Raw genomic sequence first — 10,963 nt, forward strand, 5'->3', positions numbered from 1 at the left:
TCTGTGACCTGGCTGTGTCACAGAACAACCAGTGTCAGTAAAGATCATCCCGGTGTAATAGGCCAGAGTATACCCCCAGCCCAGACTATACCTGGGGTTAAAATGGCCTAGGCTAGATTATACCCCGGTGTAACAGGCCAGAGTATACCCCCAGCCCAGACTATACCCGGGGTTAAAATGGCCTAGGCTAGATTATACCCCGGGTATATTTTGGCCTAGGCCAATTCATACCCCCGCCGGCCATTTTATACCCCCATAAAGTGATACACTGCACTGAGTGATAGACACAAGAATTACTTACTTTTTCACCATTTTATTGGGGATTCGGCTTTGTCTGCTGAGTTAGGTGAGAAGCTGCTGATGGAAATTTTAAAAGTCTAAATACATTGGGGCAGATTTATCATTGTGTTTGCACTATTGTTTTATTTTTAGTTTTTTATAATAAGGAGATTTGTGCAAAATCTGTGCAAGATTTATTAAGGGTTTTGCGCTATTTTCCATTAGTTTCCGCCACCTGCACTTTTTTCAATGTTTGCACTGGGAGGGGGCGGGGTTTTCTAGTAACTACTTATCATTAGATTTATCATTTGCAAATTTTCTGTTTTTGCGCAAAATCCTCCCCTAGCGTAGCTTTTTAGCAAAGCTGTGTTAGGCTGGGTTCACACTGCATTTTTGCTGTCTGTTTTTTTCCATCCACTTTTTGCAAAAAACGGATGAAAAATGGATGAAGAATACGGATGCATTTGTATGCCTCCATTTTGATCCGTTTTTTCCATTGACTTCCATAATAAAAAAAGGATAAAAAAGGGGTCAAAATGCATCAGTTTTTTTAGTGTACACAAAAATATGGTCCACCACGTTTTTATGTACGCTAAAAAAAAGATACGTTTTGATTCGTTTTAAATCCGTTTTTTTTTTTTACAAAAATGGATGAAAAAAAAACGGACAGCAAAAAATGCTGTGTGAATCCAGCCTTAGACATAAAAGATGTATCAAGGCACTTGCGTGTAATAATGATTTTTGCGCAACAACCGTAAATTTTGCGCAGCCCTTACAAAGCACCGCCTGCTCAAAAAAAAATGTGTAGATGATAAATGCCCCGCATAGACTTTTTTACTTCAACCAGAAAAACTTGGCTGTTCATAATATAAGGAAATCATAAAATCCTGAAAATTTTACTTTACATTGGCCAATTATCAGGTGAATATGAATCGGTCACCTGAGCAGCACATGACGTGTCATACACCAATCAGCACATGACGTGTTCTACATGGATCAGCACATGACAAGTAACACACGGATCAGCACGTGACATGTCCCGCACTGATCAGCACATGACGTGCCCTACACCGATCAGCACATGACGTGTCCTACATGGATCAGCACATGATGTGTATTACACCGATCAGCACATGACGTGTCCTACACCAATCAGCACATGACGTGTAATACACGGATCAGCACATGACGTGTAATACACCGATCAGCACATGGCGTGTAATACACAGATCAGCACATGATGTGTAATACATGGATCAGCACATGACGTGTAATACACCGATCAGCACATGACGTGTTATACACCGATCAGCACATGACGTGTAATACATGGATCAGCATATGATGTGACCTGGAAGCCCTGCAGAGATAGGAGACAGCGCACTTTTTAACAAAGTAGAGACAGTGTGAGAAAACCAGTGAAGTGATAACATTGTGACCTGGAGAGAAATAGTCTATTTTAAGCTATTTTACACCCGCCAGGGTATACTCTGGCCTAGGCTATTTTATACAGCGGGGTATAGTTTGGCCTACACTATTTTACATCCCGGAGTATAGTTTGGTCTAGGCTATTTTATACCCCGGGGTATACTCTGGCCTAGGCTATTTTATACCCCGGGGTATACTCTGGCCTAGGCCATTTTATACCCCGGGGTATACTCTGGCCTAGGCCATTTTATACCCCGGGGTATACTCTGGCCTGGAGGGGTATAGTTTGGCCTAGGCTATTTTATACCCCAGGGTATACTCTGGCCTAGGCCATTTTATACCCTGGGGTATACTTTGGCCTAGGCTATTTTATACCCCGGGGTATACTCTGGCCTAGGCCAGAGTATACCCCGTGGTATACTCTGGCCTAGGCCATTTTATACCCCGGGGTATACTCTGGCCTGGAGGGGTATAGTTTGGCCTAGGCTATTTTATACCCCAGGGTATACTCTGGCCTTGGCCATTTTGTACCCCTGGGTAAAATTCTGGCCTAGGCCATTTTATACTCGGGTATAATCTGGACGGGGGTTTCTCTGGCCTGCTACACCGGGTATATTTTGGCCTAGGCTATTTTATACCCCAGGGTATATTTTGGCCTAGGCCAATTCATACTCCCTCAGGCCATTTTATACCCCCATGAAATCAGTAGCAGTGAGTGATAGGCTATGTTTACACAACGTTTTTTCAGCTCCGTTTTAAATTACGTCCATCATTTTGAGTCTAAAATAACGGACGTTATTTAGTTGCCTGACCTCCCCTTAGTGCACTGACGGGTGTTTGCACATTATTCTACTTTGGTTACTAATCAACTGTTTGATGGGGCTTAATTGAAAAGTCCATTGAATTTAAAAGCAAAAACGGAGACAGAACGGTGACAAAAGGAAAACTGTGTGTGAACTACAAATAAAAAACGTCCTCTGTTTGCAAAAGACGTTCAAAAATAATGTTCATGTTCATTATTTCGACGTCCGCGGCAAAAACGTCCGTTTTTCAATGCATTGTGTGCATTGGACGTCTGTCTTCCCATTGACTCCAATGCATTACCAATGCAGTCAGTTAAATCTCGGCAAAAACAGACGTTTTTTTACATATGAAAATCGGACGTTTTTTTTCAATATTTTTGACGTTGTGTGAACATAGCCACATACACAAGAAATACTTAATTTCTTTTACATTTTATTGGGGATTCGGCTTTGTCTGCTGAGTTAAGTGAGAAGCTGCTGATAGAAATCTGAAAAATCTAAACACATAGGAGGAGATTTATCAAACATGGGGGGAGATTTATCAAACATGGTGTAACGTGAAACTGTCTCAGTTGCCCCTAGCAACCAATCAGATTCCACCTTTCATTCCTCACAGACTCTTTGGAAAATGAAAGGTGGAATCTGATTGGTTGCTAGGGGCAACTGAGCCAGTTTCACTTTACACCATGTTTGATAAATCTCCCCCATGGTATTAAGTGAAACTGGCTCAGTTGCCCCAAGCAACCAATTCACCTTTCATTTTCCAAAGAGTCTGTGAGGAATGAAAGGTGGAATCTGATTGGTTGCCTCCCCCATAGGCTTCGTTCACACTGAGCAGGAACGTCGAAATTCTGCGGTGGAGCACTCTGCTGCAGAATCCCGCTGTGCTCTGTGTCTAACTGTGAGTGAAGGAGTGAAGGCGTCTTTTTCCTCCTGTCATTGTTCTGACATGTCATTTCTTTGAGCAGAGAGCGGCGACAGCGGAGGAGCGCGTGCCCTCCCCTTCACTCAAAGCAGCACACTGAGCACGGCGGGATTCCACGGAGGAGCGCTCTGCCGCGGAATTCTGACATTCTTGCTCAGTGTGAACGGGGCCATAGGGGACATTTATCATTATGGGTTTTTTGGCTAATAAGGAGATTTTGTGCACTTCATAAATACCTGTCCAAGATTTATCAAGGGTTTTGCGCTATTTTACATAAGTTTTCATTGCCTGCACCTTTTTTCAATGTATGCAAGGGGGAGGGGGGGTTGTTCTATTAATTAGTTTTCATTAGATTTGTCAAGTGCAAATTTTCATTTTTTTTGCGCAAAATCCTACCCTAGCATAGCTTTGTAGTCAAGCTGTTTTAGATTGGGTTGACACTATGTTATTGCAGACCATTTTTTTTTCCCATTAGTTTTTTGCAAAATGGATATAAAAAAGAAAGTGTTTGTGTGCCTCCATTTTGATCAGTTTTTCCATTTATCAGTTTTTCCATTCCATAATAAAAAAAAAAAAACTGATAAAAATGCATCCTTTTTTTTAGCGTATACAAATACTGTGGTTGACCGCATTTTTGTGTACTCTAAAAAAATCCTTTTTTTTTTTTTTTGCAAAAAAGGATGAAAAAACTGACTGCAAAAAACATAAATAGTGCAATAAATTTTGCAAGATGTATCAAGGCACTTGCGTCTAATGATGCTTTTTGCGCAAGAACCGTAAAATTTTGCACAGCCCATAAAAAACTTAACAAGAGGAAGCAGCTGTGTGAGTATGATAAAAAGAAATCTGCGCACTTTTCAACAAATTAGAGATAAAGTGAAAAAAACTGTGAAGAGATAGCATTATAAGGTCAATTAAATTTTTTTTTTATCATACTCACACAGCTGCTTCCTCTTGAGGGAGGGATATATTCTGGCCTAGGCTATTTTACACCCCCTGGTATAGAATATATCCCCTGGGGTATATTGTAGCCTGGGTCAGAACTAAGAAAAACAGTGACATGATAACTTGGAGAGATATCGTCTGGTGGGGTATATATTTATAGTATGGCCTAGGCTATATTACACCCCTGGGTATGAAAATATATGCCCTGGTGTATACTGTTGCCTGGGCCAGGGGTAAGGGGGTAGAGTTTGGCCTAGGCTATTTTATACCCCGGGGTATATTCTGGCCTAGGCTATTTTATACCCCGGGGTATACTCTGGCCTAAGCCATTTTATACCTGGGTATAATCTGGACGGGGGTTAAACTGGCCTGCTACACTGGTCAGTACTGCAGTACCAGCCAGACAAACTTAATTTATGTTCAACTGGTATGCGGGCGCATCAACATTTACCATTGCAAACAATGGAAAGTGCAGCAAGAGCCACACTTTCCATTGTGTGAACTGATAGTTCTATGTGGCTGCTATTCAATGAATAGCAGTTGCATAAAACTGACATGTCAGTTTTTCTTGCGGCCGCTAGGGTTCCCAGCCGGAGTGTATACTATGGGGGAGATTTATCAAACATGGTGTAAAGTGAAACTGGCTCAGTTGCCCCTAGCAACCAATCAGATTCATCCTTTCATTTCTCACAGACACTTTGAAAATACAAGGTGGAATCTGATTGGTTGCTAGGGGCAACTGAGCCAGTTTCACTTGATAAATAATAAATCTCCCCCTATGTGTATACACATCCCATTGACTTCAGCGCAATGCATATTTTGTATTAATCACGGCCGTTGTTGCAAATCCCAACAGCGGCCGTGATTAATTCAAAATATACATTGTGTGAATGTAGCCTAAAACTATGTTCACATTACGTATATTTTCGTAAAACTACGACCGTTTTTGCCAATTGCAACAACGGCCGTGATTAATATGAATATATACGCCCGAGTCTGTCCGCAACAGAACTCTGCGGCGCTAAAGTGTGCACATAGCTTGAGACTGGGTTCACACTACGTATATTTTAGTCAGTATTGTGATCCTCATATTGCAACCAAAACCAGGAGTGGATTTAAAACACAGAAAGGCTCTGTCCATACAATGGTGAAATTGAGTGGATGGCCGCCATTTAATGGCAAATATTTGCTGTTATTTTAAAACAACGGCTGTTGTATTGAAATAATGGCCGTTATTTACTGTTATATGGCGCCCATCCACTCAATTTCAACATTGTGTGAACAGATCCTTTCTGTGTTTTTAATCCACTCCTGGTTTTGGTTGCAATATGAGGACCACAATACTGACTGAAATATACGTAGTGTGAACCCAGTGTAAATGTATAAGATCGGTTATCACTGTCCTGCATACATACCTTCCTCATTTTTTCTATTCACTTTAAGGCTGGGTTCACACTACGTATATTTCAGTCAGTATTGTGGTCCTCATATTGCAACCAAAACCAGGAGTGGATTAAAAACACAGAAAGGCTCTGTCCACACAATGTTGAAATTGAGTGGATGGCTGCTATTTAATGGCAAATATTTGCTGTTATTTTAAAACAACGGCTGTTATATTGAAATAATGGCCGTTATTTACTGTTATATGGCGGCCATCCACTCAATTTCAACATTGTGTGAACAGATTCTTTCTGTGTTTTTAATCCACTCCTGGTTTTGGTTGCAATACTGACTGAAATATACTGACTGAAATATACGTAGTGTGAACTCAGCCTCATGTGTAAATACTTTCAGTCTCAAGCATTAAAAAATTGTTATGACCTGTGGTGTAGCTACCATGATTGTAGACCACACTTTTCCAGGGTCCTGTAACAGGATGACCCCAGGAGGTTACAGCAGCCCCCCTGATCGCACCAGCACTTAACCCCACGTATGGCACGTGGCATAACGGATCAGTGGAAGAGCGATCAGGTCACATGACTGCTATCAGACAAGGCACTATATTATTTTGATTAGGGGAAATTACTGAAATGGGAAACATTGTCCTTTAGACAGCTGGGTATACTGTATTTCTAGTTAACCTTTTCATAGTGTGATTCGATGATTTTTTACTTGACTGGAGTTATTGATTGAAAGAGATTTTGCAGCAAACACTTTAGTATGTTCTATACATTAATATCACTCTTTGTCATCACTGTTATATCTAAACCATATATACAGTCAGGGGCGTAGCTATGATTCATGGGGCCCCATAGCAAAAAACGGTATGGGGCCCTCCTTCCCTACACACTAATATATATATAAGCAGAATCCTATGGTTATATACATAGGTGCAGGAGCAGACTACCTTTTGCTTAACCCTTTTTTTACTGCAGTGTGTAAGTGACCCAGTGTTCTCTTACATGCTGCAACACAAAAAAAGAGTTAATACAGAAGACAATTAGCTCTCTCCTTTGCTACTCCTGCATTGATAACCCCTGACCTCTGCAGGAACTCAGAGAACAGAGGTCATCAGAGTAGTCAGACAGAGAGCTAATTATCTATTGTATTAACCCTTTTTTTGTTTTGCAGCATGTTAGAGAACACTGGGTCACTTACACACTGCAGTAAATAAGGGGTTAAGCAAAAGGACACAGGAGGCTCTTATCTTCCCTGGGCCCCCTCCCTCCACGGGCCCCATAGCAACCGCCTTCCCTGCCTCTATGGTAGCTACGCCACTGTATACAGTATATCCATGGATAGGTAGTGTGGTGATCAATATCCCCTGCGAGCTCAACATTATGAACAGAGGTCACTCACCCAGCCCCCTAGCATTCTTGATTCCTGAAGTGATGATCATCTAGTGTCCAGATCTGAGACCAGGAACTAAGGGTCCTTTTTCACGGGCCGAGGAGTAAATGTAAACGAGCGCCGATCTGCTAGATCGCCGCTCGTTTACTGGGCCTATTCCACGGCCCGATGATCTTTGAGGGAGGGCTGCAGGGTCATCGTTACCAATGTCCTTGCAGCCCTTGCAGTATACATTACCTGTCAGGTCTTCTGCTCCGCTCTGTCTTCCTCCCCGGGTCTCACACGCTCTAGCTTCAGAATGGCCTGTCAGCTGACAGGCCACTCAGCCAATCACAGGCCGCGGCGGTCCCGGCCTGTGATTGGCTGAGTACTCCATCAGCTGACAGGCCATTCTGAAGCTAGAGCGCGCGGGACCCGGGGAGGAAGACAGAGCAGAGCAGAAGACCTGACAGGTACTGTATGCTGCTGCTGCTGCTTCTCAAATCGTCGGTCGCCCGCCGCGCATGCTATTCCATGCGCGGTGGGGGAACGATGATTTAAGGTCTGGCCCTAAATGAACAGTCAGCCGATGACACGATCATCGGCTGATCGTTCTCTCTATTCCACCGAGCGATAATCGGCCAAATCGGGCCAAATGAGGCCGATTTGGCCGAATATCATTACTGTGGAATAGGGCCCTAAGTGGGTCATAAACACCAGGGCCCATAAAACTTTACAGAAACAATCCACATTCCTGTCTGTAACAAACCAGAGACCCAGAGAGGTTAGGTAAGGGACATCCGAGGTCACCCATAGAACACCATTCTGGCATCTGACCCCTCCAGAAATATGGAATTCACACATATTCTAGAGGTACGCTTTTGCATACGTACTCAGGACACTGATATCAACCGACTGTATGAAATCTGAACTTATCGTCCCATGGGAACAGGAAGCATTTTGGTAACCCCCATTGTATTGTGCCGACCATCGCCATGTTCGGTATGTACGCATGCGGGAGGTGATGACAGAGGGAATGGTATACCTGAGACGTTGCTAGGATAAACACCTGCAGAAATATTGGCATATGAACATCTTGAGGCAAGTGGTAGAATACCATGGGTGTCATAAACCCAGGGTTGTAAAAGGCCATTACCATATTCCCTGGCCTCCTCTGACATCAGAGAAGGGAGGGTGGGAAGAGGATCTCTCACAGCCCTTTTAAGACAGAAATGGCTGATAGAAAATTGTCATTCTTTGGGGATCCCTTGTTGGATGGACTGGCCTATATTCTGCTTCCCCAGGCAACTGGACTAAAACGTTGTGTAACGCATTAAGTTCTGGAGCAGTAGTGCTGTTTAAGCACGCACTGCTTGTGACTGAAGGGGACGGGGAGCGTAGCACGCCTTCCTTTGCCTACGGGCTGAGGTCACAGGAAGGGGCAGTACAAGGGGCAGGATCTTTAGCAGGGGTATAAATACTACGGGCAGGAAACACGTGACAACACACCAGCGTGTCAGGCTGAGAACAAGTAGCGTTAGCTGTCTCTCTTATTATTTAAGCGGGCTTCTAAGGCCCCGAAGACTCCTGCCTCGCGTGCCCCGGATCTGTCCTGACGGAGGGTGTCTGCGGTGGTGCGCGCCTCTACTAGTAGGGGCTGTAAACACGGGCACCGCCATCACTGTCCCCTTAGGGCCCTCCGTGTCTGCGGTGCTGCAGGCTTCCGGTGTCACGGGGCTGCCGTCAGTGACACTCATCATGTCCCCCTGCAAGCTGGTCCGTCGGGTGACCCGTCTGCGGCTGCGACCGGGTCAGCAGCGGCAGTTATTCCCCCTCCTCCTAGTCGGCTTGCCCGTTGGTTTGGGCGCGCTGCTAAAACCAGCACTGCAGCAGCCCCTCCCCCTGCCCCTGCTTATCCCCCTGAACTCTCCCCTGCTGAGTTTGACGGCTCTGGCAGTTCCAGTGGGGAGTTTTTTGATACTGAGCCCGCCTCTGCCCCCGGTCACCCCCCGGCCATTAGAGCCACTTCTGTGTCACAGTCAGTTGGGGCTCCTGAAAGAGGTAGGGAGCGCAGGCGCAGGAGACGACACGACTACAGCGCCAGTAGTTTGTCTTCCTCTTCCTCCTCTGAAAAATCCTACTCCACTGCTGGCCACAAGAGGCGCACACACACTTCCCTCCGGTGCCAGCGAGCACAGACATGCGTGCAGGGAAGCGGAGGAGAATCGGCGTCGTAGAAAGCGCTACTACAGGTCGCCGAGAAACAGGCGCTATTCCTCCCTGTCTGGTTCGTCTCCGGATGGTTCCTGGTCAGGTCGCTACTCATCTCGCAGGGGCGGAAGTCGTGGGTCTTCAAGGCGGAGTAGCAGGGAGTCCAGGTTGTAGCGATCTACTTTCACGGGATCCATGCTCGCCCCCCCTACAACATCGGCTCCGCAGCCTTCCACGGTGACCGAGATTTCTGCACCTGGGCGTTCAGCAGATGGTGAGTTAGCCTGCTTGCGGGCTTGGTCTAATGCTTCTCATCCCTCTTCCAGTGTTAATGCGGAGGTAGTGTCTATGTTGCGCACTGTGTTGGACACGGTTTCTAAAAAACAAGCGGCACCTGAAGGGGCTTGCTCGTCTCCTCCAGTGGCGGACTCTCCACTGGCTGCGTCGGTGGCGTCCACAGGGCTAATGTTCAAAGATGCGTATTTTTGTGGGGTGGCCCCTTTGGGGACTCATTTATCTCTAGAAGAGAAGGAAAAGATCTTGAATAATGAATTTGTGGACATATGGTCCTTAATATCTGTGGACCATTTAACAGTAGATAAAGAGAGACGTTTTGATAAGGTGGACAACAAAAAGGCTAAAGTGGCTAAGACTTTTGGAAACTGGCTTCAGGCCTTTTCCACACTGTCTTGTGTGTTAACATCCAAATATCCTGCAAAGGCCGGTGAGTTATTTGTATACCTGGACACGATTCATACCGCCTATAAGTTACATGGGGGTTCGGCATGGTCGAGGTATGATGAGGAGTTCAGGAGGCGCTTGGCGTTACAGCCTAAAGTGGGTTGGGCCACGAAAGCCACCGATGTGTGGATACAATTGATTTTATCACAGCATAAGCCTTCCTTTCCTTCCACGGCTGCTTCCGGAGGACCCTCTACTGGGGCAGCCGGAAAACGAACGGGGCGTGCTGGCTCTTTAATGAGGGCCACTGCAGATTTTTTGCCGCGTGTCGCTTCAAACACGAGTGCTCAATCTGTGGGGGCGCTCATTCAGCGATCAGATGCTTTAACAGGGGTAAATCCACGGGTGCTCGGCCAGGCGGTGGCGGAAAACCCGAGGACGACGGTGAGCGTGGGAAAGATGCTCCCTTGGCTCGAGCAGTACCCCAAGAGACGGGAGGCAGAGTGCCTCGTTAAGGGATTCTCAGATGGTTTTTACATTCCGCACACTGCTAATGCTAGTTTGAGTTTTGTGAAAAATTTGCGTTCAGTGACCGAACATCCGGAGGTGGCACAGGACAAATTGGACAAGGAAGTGGCCATGGGCCGCATGGCAATCCCCTTCGAGGAGCCGCCCATCGTTAACTTACGTTTTTCCCCCCTTGGCTTGGTTCCCAAGAAGGAGCCGGGAAAATTTAGGTTAATCCAGCATTTGTCCTTTCCACCTGGTGATTCGGTCAATGACGGCATCAGCCGGTAGGAGGTGGTCACATATGTCTCTTTCGACAAAGCTCTTCGTTTGGTTGAAAGGGCGGGCCCTGGTGCTCTCTTGGGCAAGTCGGACATCGAATCTACCGATGGGGTGCTTGATTTCTTGTAAATAT

This window comes from Dendropsophus ebraccatus, chromosome 10 (assembly GCF_027789765.1).
Source record: "Dendropsophus ebraccatus isolate aDenEbr1 chromosome 10, aDenEbr1.pat, whole genome shotgun sequence".
NCBI classification, from domain to species: Eukaryota; Metazoa; Chordata; class Amphibia; order Anura; family Hylidae; genus Dendropsophus; species Dendropsophus ebraccatus.